The sequence below is a fragment of the Camellia sinensis genome, chromosome 10, assembly GCF_055761805.1.
Source record: "Camellia sinensis isolate YWXY chromosome 10, ASM5576180v1, whole genome shotgun sequence".
NCBI lineage: Eukaryota > Viridiplantae > Streptophyta > Magnoliopsida > Ericales > Theaceae > Camellia > Camellia sinensis.
In genome coordinates, this window is record NC_138970.1 from 139,030,239 (window position 1) to 139,043,260 (window position 13,022).

The following is a 13,022-nucleotide window of genomic DNA, read 5'->3' on the forward strand; positions in this document are numbered from 1 at the left end:
CAAAATAGGACAGGGAAACCCTACCCCAACATAGGGGTGTTTTGGCTTTCTTTACTTGCTATGTGCTTTTAGAGTGTTTCTCTACAGGAACGTACATATCAGTTTGCAAGGTTGAGTATTAGACCTGAGGGCATCAGTATCAGTTTTTGAGAATCAGTTATCTGCGGGTATCAGGTTCAGTTTTGGGAACAGTGATTCTTGGGAACAGTGATCAGTATCGAGGAACAGTATGTTCGACTTACCAAGTGTGTATTATGAATACCCAACTGTGCGTTACATGTGTTTATTTTACGCCGTTGTGTTGTCCGATTGTTAGTTTATTTATTGCTTTATTTATCTTTTTGCTAGGTAGTTTAGCATCATTGCTTCCAACCCGGTAGATATTCCCTAAGCACTCTGGATCAGAGGTGGTCGGCTCCATCGATCTGAGGATCTGGTAGACGGACAACCAGTGTACCACTCTCTACCCCCGGTTACTAGACGGAGGACAACTAGGAAGAGGGCATCAGTTCAACAGTCAGTACAGAGGGCTTTATCTACCCCACCTGTGTACAGTAGGGATCAAGATTCTGTTTCACCCACAGAAAGGAAACATATACCGATAATTCAGTCAGAACAGAACAGCATGGCTAGTTTAGAAGAGATGGTGCGCCAACTCCAAGAAAGCATGAAAGTGATGCAGCAGGATGCTGTCCGATAGGCAGAATTCGCCAAACAACAAGCCACAGTTATGAATGAGCAAGCGGAGTTAATCGTGAGATTGCAGCAGCAAACTGGAGCATCTGCTTCACAGCAAGTCCCTCCCCCACTAAAGGTTCCGATACCCGAAGAGACGCCAAATGCCCAGAATGTCCAAGAAGATACAGACATCCCAACGGGGCCGGCTCCACCCCCGATTCTGCTTCAACTATCCAAGGCACCCACTCCTATCAATCAACCGGATTCTCCCTTCGAGTCCAAGGTGGACCCCATGGCATTAAAAATGAGCAAGTTTGAAAAGCTGTTTAAAAAATCTCAAGGTGTGAAGTCCATTCCGGACATTGAAGACGGATACATCGACGCAGCCGTGACGCTGCCAAAGCGGTTTAAGATGCCACAAATTGATCGTTTTGACGGATCCGGGGATCCCATGGTGCACCTGCGACTGTTTTCAGACATCCTAAGGCCAATGGGCCTCACTAGACTGCAGAAGCTGTTTTTATTTGGCCGGACCCTGTCGGGCATAGCAGCCATATGGTATGCCAAATTGGAGGATGATGTTAAGAGAAGTTGGGACGAGATGGCTGAGTCCTTCATCTTGCAGTACTCATACAACACGCAAATCGAGATCACGACCCGGGATCTCGAGACAACGAGGCAAGAACCCAAAGAAAGCTTTTCAGAATTCGTAACCAGATGGCGGGCTAAGGCTTCGATGATGACCTTAAGGCCCACAGACAAAGACCAGATTCGGATGATTGTGCGCAATCTTCCGCCGAAGTTAATGCAAAAGATGATTGTACTCCCCTTCCCTACCTTTTCTGATCTGCATGAAATGGGGGTGCAGATTGAGGACGCCTTGAAGCAAGGCTTGATTGATAATGACCGGGAGCAACCCCGCAGAACTTTCAATCGTAATACTAATGCAGGCCCGAGTGGCGCTACAACTACCAGGACCTCCGAAGTGAGTATGGTCACCACCAACCTTTCCCCGAGAACTATGGCAGCCGCACCATTCTCCGGTGCGTCCGGAAGCAACCCACAAACAGCCAAATACCCTCCCAAAAACACCAGAACCTTCGCTCCGCTTTATATGCCCCTATCCCAAGCTTTGGGGGTTCTAATCAGAAAAGGGCACCTGAAGCACCTAGAGTCGCGGCCCTTACCGGAAAGACTCCCCGCTGCCCACAATCCAGCCAAGTATTGTGCATTTCACCAACAGCACGGTCACGACACTAACCTGTGTTTCCGATTACGTCATGAGATTCAAGATCTCATTGATAATGGGGTGATTTTGCCTCTTGAGAAACCCAACGTTACTACAAATCCTCTCCCCACACATAACCAAGCTCCACCACCCAAAAGAATCAATTTCATCCATACTGGGGTCGTGTTCTACGATCCTAGTATTTATATCACACCTTCCTATCTGCCTAAGCCGGAGGTTTTCCTTCCTGATTGCACCGATTTGTGCATGATGGACGGCTCCATAACCCAACCCAAGCCAGCGGTGGTGACCATCGAGAGCAGGAGAGAGTACACTCCAAAGGAGAAAGGGGTTGTCGAGCCAGAGTCTGCGGAATCTGGGAGTGATGTTTGGAATGCTTATAGTCCGAGTGACTACATTTCGCCAATAGGCCAGAATAGACCAAATGTGGAATTCCCATCAGGAGGAGAGCTGTGTGCAATCCAAGGAGACAGTCCAGGACAGGGAACGGATGATTTGATGGCTGTGGAAGAGGATCTTGTCAAGTTCCAGTTTTACAGTAACCAAGATCCAGGAGACTCAGCCGTCAACTGGTTCGATTATGAGGAATCGACAGAGGCCACGGGATGGTTGGACGATCAGCCAGATGTGGTAGGAGAGTTTCAGTCAGAACAAGGCCCGGCAGGGGCAGGAATGTCAGTAACAGCCGGGAGGTTCGAAGAACAGAGTACATCGCCGGAGAGCGTCGGTGTCAATAGTTTCGCTCGGGAATGGAGCATTTTGAGTACAGGGATTATTGAACAATCTACTGCATTGATACAGTCAGAACAGGAAAGATTCGAAGATTCCGAGAGAATCAGGAAGACAAAAGCCCACGTGGGGGTTGAGACTGCCGTAGGTACAGAAATGGAGAATGTCGCGAGCATAGGAATAGAAGGTACTGCAAGTATCGGAACAGTCATGCCAGAATCGGACAGGTGCCTGTCAGCTGCCGATGGAATGTGGTGGGAAGACGATGATCTATGTCTTGCCCACACAGATGAGGATTGGGGAGGTAACCAACCGGATGATACCTGGTATATCGGCGAAGTCAATCACGTGACTAGGAGTGGACGGTACTTCAAGGCTCCACACCTAGATCAACCAGAGGCGCCTGGAAAAGATAAGGAGGCAGAGAAGCAAAAAGAAAAGCAACTCGAGGATGAGGCCATATTGAGACAATTGAAGAAAATACAAGCAGACATCTCCATCTGGGGGCTGCTTATGGCTTCTCAAGTACATAGACAGGTTGTCCTTTCAGCCATGGATAAAGCCAAGCTTTCTATAGACACCACGCCCGAACAGCTGGTGGGCCTAGTTTTTTCGGGAGGGACTACCCCGATGTTGACCTTTTCTGACAAAGAACTACCACCCGAGGGTGCGAACCATAACAAGCCACTCTACATCTCTGTGGAGTGCAGAGATAAATGGATACCCGTGGTGCTTGTCGACACAGGGTCCGCCATCAACGTCTGCCCGGCAAGGATAGCCTATGCGATCGGTTTGAAAATCGCAGATTTTGTGCCAACGGCCCAGGTGATTCGGGCGTATGACAACACAAGCCGGGAAGTAATGGGAACAGTTAAGATTCAAACAAAGGTTGGGCCGGGACAGCATGAGATAGATTTCCATGTCTTAGAGGTTCCTGCAACTTTCAACCTGCTTTTAGGGCGGCCGTGGCTGCATCAGGTAAAGGCAGTCTCTTCCACCCTACATCAAGTAGTGAAATACCCCTATGGGAAAGGAGTAGCCATCGTTTTCAGAAATTCATTGATTCATCCGCCGCCGGAAGTATCTACGCCTGTTCTAGAAATTGGGCACGGTACGGAAGATGTGTTCATATCGGGTTTTACCTTGGCTGAGGCTCGGGTTGTACAGGACATCATGGCTGCTAGTGAAGGGGTATATGTCAGTGCTTAGGCAGTCTATCTCATGAACAAGCTCCAACACATCCCCGGGATGGGATTGGGCAAGGGCGGCCGGAAGGGCGTCGCAGCATTGGCCGAAGTGCCACACAACCCTCATACCTTTGGATTGGGTTGTCTACCCACCAAAGAGGATTGGATAAGGAAAGGAAAGGAAATGGCCGGAAGAGCCAGAGCAAAGAAGGCTGGGAAGCCTTTTGAGTTGATGCATAGGCCCATTCAGGGTACCCTAAACGGACGCTTCGTCCGGGAGGGAGAGGACTTTCCGTTTTGTGGCTTCCCAGAACCATGGCTGAACGCGGAGAAGAAGCGCGTGCCTGGTTCTGAGATTTTCTTTGACCTACAGCTACCTGAGAATGACATCACCGAAGGGCGGGCAGATCTGTCGGCTGAGACTGAACAGAGTAAGGAAGAGCAGTCTGAGGATGCTGAGAATGAAATGGGGGTAGCATTGGCATGTCTGCTTTCAGATCCTCCGATCGAACAGAAGTTCTTGGGGGATAACTCCTCGGTATGCATGATCGGGAATGAAATGGTTGCGGGCCTACCATCAACTATTTTGGATGCATCCATCGCACCCTCTCTCATTTGGCAGTACGAGGAAGGATTTTTGTCCAGCAGCACCGGGTCAGGTAGTGAGCCGGAATCTGATTCCACCGAGTCCTGTGAGTCGGAATCAGGTTCCAGCTCGACTGAGTCTGAGTCTGGTATTCCTGGGGGTGATAACCCGGATGCCACAGTCCTGTCTAGGTCGTCATTTTCTTTTTCTTTTGAGTCTGTTGTAACAGAAGAATTGGACGGCTTAGAAGTATTTAATGAGAATGATATGAATGTGGTTTCGAAGTATTTTTCTGTGCCTTTGATTTATTGCTTAAATCAGGATTTTCAAAATTTTGATGAAAACGACGAGGAAGAAATTCCTCCGGTTTTGCAATGATTGATTCATCAAGAGCAGGAAAGATTTGTTAAACCCTTAATGGATGAAATTACTACTGTGAATGTTGGTACTGAGAAGGACCCGCAGCTGGTCCAGATCGGGTCCACGTTGTCTTCGGAGGAACGCGAGCGCTTAGTCGCTTTATTAAAAGATTTTAAAGATGTTTTCGCGTGGTCCTACGAAGACATGCCTGGAATCGATCCTGAGATTGTACAGCACCGGATCCCTCTTGATCTTGAGGCCCGACCGATCAAACAGAAGCTCAGAAGGATCCGCCCTGATTGGGCCATTAAGATCAAGGAAGAGGTCACCAAGCAAATCGATGCAGGCTTCCTGCTGGTATCCGAATACCCGACTTGGTTGGCCAACATTGTTTCGGTGCCGAAAAAGGATGGCAGAATTCGGGTATGTGTAGACTTAAGAGATTTGAATAGGGCCAGTCCGAAGGACGACTTTCCCTTGCCACACATTGATGAATTGGTGGATTTTACAGCAGGGCATGCTTTACTTTCATTCATGGATGGCTTCTCAGGGTATAATCAGACAGTAATGGCACCAGAAGACAGAGAAAAGACTGCATTCACCACCCCGTGGGGAACATACTGCTACAGAGTAATGCCGTTTGAGTTGAAGAATGTCGGAGCTACTTATCAACGGGCCGCGACCACAATATTGCACGACATGATCCACAAAGAGGTTGAGGTGTACGTGGACGACATGATTGTCAAGTCTAAAGAAAGAGAGGGCCACTACACTGCCTTACAAAAGTTCTTTCAAAGGATCAGAGAGTTTCGGCTACGATTGAATCCTCAGAAGTGTACATTCGGTGTTACAGCGAGAAAAATGCTAGGGTTTCTGATTACACAAAGGGGCATCGAAGTCGACCCATCCAAAATCAAGGCCATCTTGGAAATGCCACCACCAAGGACTGAAAAGGAGGTGCGCGGCTTTCTAGGTAAAGTGCTATTCATAAGACGGTTTATTTCAAAACTAACCTTGACTTGTGAACCACTTTTTGGTCTCCTGAAGAAAGGAAAGAAATTCCAATGGGACGGCCGATGTTAAGCAGCTTTTGAACAGATCAAAGAATATTTACAAAACCCGCCCGTGTTATCACCACCGGAGCCAGGGAGACCGTTGATATTGTACCTTTCAATAACTGAGACTACCATGGGCTGCATGCTCGCACAAGAGTCAGAGGACAAAGTGGAAAGGGCCATCTACTATCTGAGCAAGAAGATGCTTGATTACGAGACCCGCTACACACCACTGGAGAAGGCTTGCTTTGCCTTCGTATGGTCTACCAGGAAGCTGCGACACTACCTGTTAGCTCACTCTGTAATGTTGGTTTCACGCTTGGATCCCATCAAATATCTTTTCGAGAAACCGGCACTTACGGGTAGGCTAGCTCATTGGCTGCTGTTGCTTTCTGAATTTGATTTGAAGTATGTAACACGCAAGTCAGTAAAAGGAAGAGCGGTAGCGGAGTTCCTTGCCGACCACCCGGTTGAAGGGGATGAAGCGGCTGAGTACCTGTTCCCTGATGAAGCCATTCTGCACATCGAAGATGAAACTTGGACGATGTACTTCGACGGAGCGTCAAACCAGTACGGGTATGGGATAGGAGTGTTACTGATAACGCTAAACGATTCCTGTATCCCTTTGGCATTCAAGCTCCGGTTCAAAGTCTCGAATAATGAAGCAGAATATGAGGCGTGTATTGCTGGCCTAGAAGCAGCCCTAGAACTAGGGGCAAGACGGTTGGACGTCATTGGGGACTCGAACCTTGTTGTATCTCAAGCAAAAGGAGACTGGAAGGTCAAAGAGGAAAGGATGATAATTTACCACCAAACCTTGGATTCGTTAATTCCTCGATTTGAGAAGCTAAATTTCACCCACCTAGTAAGAGAGAACAACAGGTTCGCAGACTCACTAGCAACTCTATCTTCCACGATAGACATCCCGTCCGGAGTTCGGATGCGTCCAGACATTATTGATCAGAAGTTTGTGCCGGCGTATGAATCAATCGCTGCCATAGACGAAGTTCAGGATGAAAACCCCTGGTATTACGAAATTTGGAACTTCTTGGAGAAGGAGGCGTATCCACCAGGAGCAAATGCCAAGGATAAAAGGGCAATTAGAAGAATGGCTATTCAGTTCATCATCTGCGGGGGTAAGCTGTATAAGAGAGGTCATCTGGGAATGCATAAGCTCTGTGCAGAAGCTGAGAGTCGAAGCGCCTGATGGAGGCCATCCATGGAGGGGAATGTGGGGCACATATGAATGGAGTAATGCTGGCCAGAAAGATCCTCAGACAGGGCTACTACTGGTCTGCCATGGAAGAGGATTGTATCGGCTTTGTTCGGCGATGCCACAAATGCCAGATCCATGCAAACTGTATGAACATCCCACCGTCAAAACTGTACAACATGACGTCCCCATGGCCGTTTTCAGTTTGGGGAATCGACGTGATCGGAGCTGTTACCCCGAAGGGATCAAATGGGCATGAGTTTATCCTAGTAGCGATAGATTACTTCACGAAGTGGGTCGAGGCCCAATCATACGCGGTGTTGGAGGCGTCGCACATCGCAAAGTTCATTAGAAACAACATCATCTGTCGTTACGGGGTCCCAAACGAGATAATTTCAGATAACGGTTCCCACTTCAAGAAGGAAATGATTGACTTGTTGGAGAAATATAACGTGGCTTTTCATAAGTCATCCACATACCGGCCACAGACCAATGGAGCGGTTGAGGCCGCCAACAAGAACATCACGCATATACTGCAAAAGATGGTGGAAACCTACCGGGATTGGCCAGATAAGCTGCCGTTTTCTCTGTGGGGCTACAAGACTTCAATTTCAACTTCTACCGGAGCGACTCCGTATTCATTAGTTTATGCGATGGAGGCCGTTCTACCTATCGAAATTGAGGTTCCGTCCTTACGAGTATTGGCTGAGTGTCAAATAGCCGAAGCAGATTGGCAGTAGAGCAGGTTTGAGGAACTCATGCTCTTTGATGAGAGAAGACTGAAAGCACTGTACCATGTTCAAAGCAATCAGCGCAGAATTGCCCGGGTTTTCAACAAGAAGGTTAAGTCCACGAATCTAAAGGAAGGGGATTTGGTGCTCAAGGACAATCGAGCTCCCATCCATGACCCAAGGGGCAAGTTCAGACCCAATTGGACGGGTCCCTACATTATCAAAGCTATCTGGTCTGGTGGAGCCATGGTTCTGATGGACCTAGATGGCCTAGAATTCTCCCAACCGATCAACATGGACAAGTTGAAGAAATATTACCCTTGAGAGGCTCGCTAGGCCGAAAACCCGAAAGGGCGACCTAGGCAAAAGTTAGAGCACAAAAAAATTAAAAAATATAAAAACTGAGCTCGCAAGGCTGAAAACCCGCAAAGGGCAGCTTTGGTAGAAGTTAGAGCGCAAAAGGAGAGTGAAAATACCCGAGTGAACCTAAGCCTGAACTACGTAAAGCTTGATTCCCATCTTTGGGATACGTAGGCAGCTTCATCCTGAAGTTCAGCCATAACACTTCCCGATCAACTTTGTCCATTTGATCATCTCGGCTATCTTTGTCTATTCAGCATTCAAGGGTTCGGTTATGATCTCTGGTGCAGTTCTCTTCAGACTAGGGGCAACTTTCCGTTGCCACGCGGTGCTGCAATACTCTTCAGACTAGGGGCAACTTTCCAGTTGCAGGGATCTGGGGTTGTGCATCTCAGTGACAGATCTCAAGCATGTCTAGTTCTGATCCACATTGAAAATGATTTTGAGAAGTTTTAATAAAAGCTAACTTTGTTCAAAATAATCTTTTTACAACTTTGACCATTTTTGGGACCAAAGCGGAAAATTTTCAGTACCACAACCTTCAATTTCATTGATTTCAAAACAGAGTTTTCCTTCTCTTGCATATAATCGAAGTTGCTTTTTATTACATTCATAAAGAAAACTTGAAAGTACTAATAAAGCAATAAATCCGGGGCATAGTCAAGTCAGGTGCTCCTGCGCCCCCTCCTAGAGCTGGTCGAAGCTTCTGACGCCAAGGTGGGCCCGACCTGTGCCTCCTCATTAAGCCAATCCAAGCACTCGTCAGACAAAGCGTAACTGAAAGTAGGAGTGGGGGCCAGGAGTTCTCTCATCCCCCACGCGGTGGCCTGCCAAGCAAGCTGTGCGCCTCGGGCTGGGAATGCAACAGGATACTCTATCCCCTCTGGCGGGCAGGTCTGATCATGGCCAAATTGGCGTCGAATCCGAAATGGAAAGTAGAATACACAGTGAGTGAGGCCAACCAATTGAATCCCAGTCTGCTGGGGCATATTGTAACTCATTGCCGGAAGGCTCAGCCAAGGGAACCGCCAAGCAATACGGTTTGCGGACAAGCGGTACATCCAAGCGAACCACCATCCCTCATCCAGGGCATTGACTAGACGGTGTCGGAAGAAGTAGCCGCGAGCTGAATATGCTGGACAAAAGTCCACAACCTACAGTTTGTTCATCAACCATACCTGGGGAGGGATGAAAAATGAGAAAGTAAAGAATAGAGAGATGTACGAGGAGGGAAAAGTGAGAATAGGGCTTTGTGAGAAAAGACCGAGCTTGAGGGCCGAGTGATGTGAGCAAATGCATATGCGAGATTGGGTGGGAAACATTACCTGTAATACTAGTGGACTCCCTGCTAATCTGGTCGTCTCGCGACGATAAAAGGCGTCTAAGCCCATTAACGTCTCAGCCAGAGTCATGGCAATACAGCTCTTGCCCTCCTTCAAGCCTTGGGCAACCTCGGTCAGCCGGACACTAGACCCTCCGGAGCCTGAGACAAATAGAAAATGAGATAGCATGCACAAACAGAGGGCATGTCGCCGGAAGCCTTGCCAGTGATGGTTGTTGCGATCACCAGCATCAGAAAACCGATCGGTCAAACTCGGAATGTCCAGCATCCCGTCACAAATCAGAGACCGACGTCACGCATGCTGAGTCCACACATTCGCCCTAGGGATTGGGCATGGCCAAAATTAAGTTGGGGCAGGAGCTCCTCGTCGCGCTCGGACTCCATTAAGGCTCGGAAATCTTCAAAGGTAGGACATATCTCTTGCCCAGCGAAGCTAAAGACATGCATCACCGGATTCCAAAACCTTGCCGCTACATGAAGAAATGGGAGGTGCAACGTGGTACGACCCAGCGTGAATAGTGCATATATGCCGAAACCCCGGAAATTTAACTTTTCCGAGCCATCCAAACTAGCAATCCAAACTGTGAGATTTTGAGCAAGAAACTCTTCCATTAGGGCAAATCAATGTGGAATTGAGAAAAACTACGAAGTCGGGGTCTTTTGTAGGAGATAAGGTTGGGTGGAGGACAGGTGTCAACATTCTGGTGATTCCCTCATTCATAGCCGGCCGGCCGAATATCATGCCGACCGGCCATTACCTTCTGCCGACCGAACAAATTTTTGGCCGATGGCCATTCCTTGTGGCCGATAGCCTCTCCCCCTGGCCAATGGGCTTCCTCCTGGTTCCCTGAGCTGTTTATGCTAGGGATTGGGGAAGTCCACCAACTCCGATCCCTCCCCCGGTGATCGATTCTTGCGGAAGTCGCACCTGTCTGCTTAGCGAGTTATTGAACATTTGCTTATCGAGTTGTATTTCACTGTCTTTGAGTTTTTGATTTGTTTATCGAGTTGTATTCACACTTGTTTGGTTATATCGTACCTTTGTTTTGCTTGTTGAGTTGTATGTCGGTTCACTGCCTGATTATTACAATGCAAATACTCGGATGTTCAAAATAGATTCAATTTCGTTCACATTGTGGTGTGATACCTTGCGATGCGATGCATAGAAAGTTTACAAATGCAACATCTTTTGAACAAAATGGTTGTTTTATTCCCGTCACGTGTTTTACAAAATGTGTAATTTTGAGAAAGAATAAAACCTGCCCGAGGCAGTGCAATGTGCTTAAACTACCAGTAAAAAGGAAAGTAAAACATAAAATGACAGGGTAACAAAGTGTCGGAATTGATACCAGCAAAACTCCCCTTGCGGTCAAACGCGCCTTCCGTGCCTTTGTTCGGGTCAACGACATGGTTTGGCACCTTCATTACTTGAGACCATGCGGGGAAGCACACTTTTGAAACATGGACCTTCGAGTTGACCTCAGGCCACAACTTCTGCGAACGATGCTCGATACGTACGAAGAACGTCCCTTCCCGTATCCTTTTCATGTCTTGAGGATTCCCACAAATCGCTTCAATTATGCTGTGTTGCAGTATTTTACATCCCTGCATTATGAATGATATGTTTTCACTCACGTGTGTTCAAGTTTCTCTTTATACACTTTACTTGCGTAGACCGCATGTTTGTAATTAATTTCATTACTTGCGTAGACCGCATGTTAATTTCATTACTTGCGTAGACTGCATGTTTTGCTTGCGTAGACCGCATGTTTATTCAATTTCATTACTTGCGTAGACCGCATGTTAGTTACTTTACTTGCGTAGACCGCATGTTTGTAATTAATTTCATTACTTGCGTAGACCGCATGTTAATTTCATTACTTGCGTAGACCGCATGTTAATTTCATTACTTGCGTATACCGCATGTTTTGCTTGCGTAGACCGCATGTTAGTTACTTTACTTGCGTAGACCGCATGTTTGTAATTAATTTCATTACTTGCTTAGACCGCATGTTAATTTCATTACTTGCGTAGACCGCATGTTTATTCAATTTCATTACTTGCGCAGACCACATGTTTTGCTTGCATAGACCGCATGTTAGTTACTTTACTTGCGTAGACCGCATGTTTGTAATTAATTTCATTACTTGCGTAGACCGCATGTTAATTTCATTACTTGCGTAGACCGCATGTTTTGCTTGCGTAGACCGCATGCTTACACAATTTCATTACCTGCGTAGACCGCATGTTTTGCGTGCGTAGACCGCATGTTAGTTACTTTACTTGCGTAGACCGCATGTTTGTAATTAATTTCATTACTTGCGTAGACCGCGTGTTTTGCTTGCGTAGACCGCATGTTTTGCTTGCGTAGACCGCATGTTTATTCAATTTCATTACCTGCGTAGACCGCATGTTTTACTCGCGTAGACCGCATGTTAATTCTATTACCTGCGTAGACCGCGTGCTCCACTTACATATCTGTGCCTTCACAGCATTGTTATGCTTCCCATTCGCTTTACGTTGTCACGCATTTTCAAATACATTAATATGCATGTTGCTAATAACATCATACCTGTTAAGTTGTTTTCTTTACAGGCACGATATTGTATGTACGGTTCATTTGAGGTTGGTGCAACCAGACGAGCCGCACAGGTATTGTATTCTCCGAGTGAGACGTATTGAGAATTGTATAATTCTCTTACATCCTTTCTGCATTGTAGTGTAGTCCGGTGTATGCTAGCTTAAAACTATTGCATGTTATGCTTCGTTACAGCTTTCTTTGCATGATCATAAGTTATGCTCGGCTTTGTGCATTGTCTTGCATTTTGCCCCTGCCTTCGGGCACATACCTTGTTTGTCTTGCATGTTTGTCTAAGTCTTCGGCCTCGTCAAAAATGGGTCGTCTCTGGGCTTTGACATTCACTCCCATCATTGTTATGACTTTCGAGTTCTTTCAAAGAGGGGCAACTGTAGACACCCCATTTTTGACCGTCCTCAAGACTTGGACGTCACCGTTTGAACACCTGGTGATCATCCATGTTTGTGTTCGTTTGGAGTTCCCGGAGGTCTCGGCTACGCGCCTTGCCTCAGGATCTCCGAACTCGACTATTTAGTGTCTGGTTTTGTACCAAACACTTGTGTTTTACCTTGGAGGGGCAGGGAATGCCTTGTGAGGCATCCCCACACATCACCGGCCATGACCAGAAGCCACCGGCTGGTGTTTTGATGCCATCGGCAATGTATATTACCAGTCAGCACTATTTGTTGCCGGTCGGAACTACTTTTTGTCAAAATGGCAATTTTGAGCAGCCGACTACTGTTCATCTACTTTAGGTAGATATTTTGTGCCAGCTGTGATACCTGGCACCAACTCTGTTCCCCTCCATACACGTGTGTGGAGGGATTTCCCTCTAAGCAAGCTTGTTGTGTAAGCTTTGCAAGGGGGACTTCCATAAGAGGAAGGTCCTCCTCCTTCTTCTAGGTTAGCAAGTTTGAAGAGAAAACCAGAGCTTATGCATATACATACACTCTC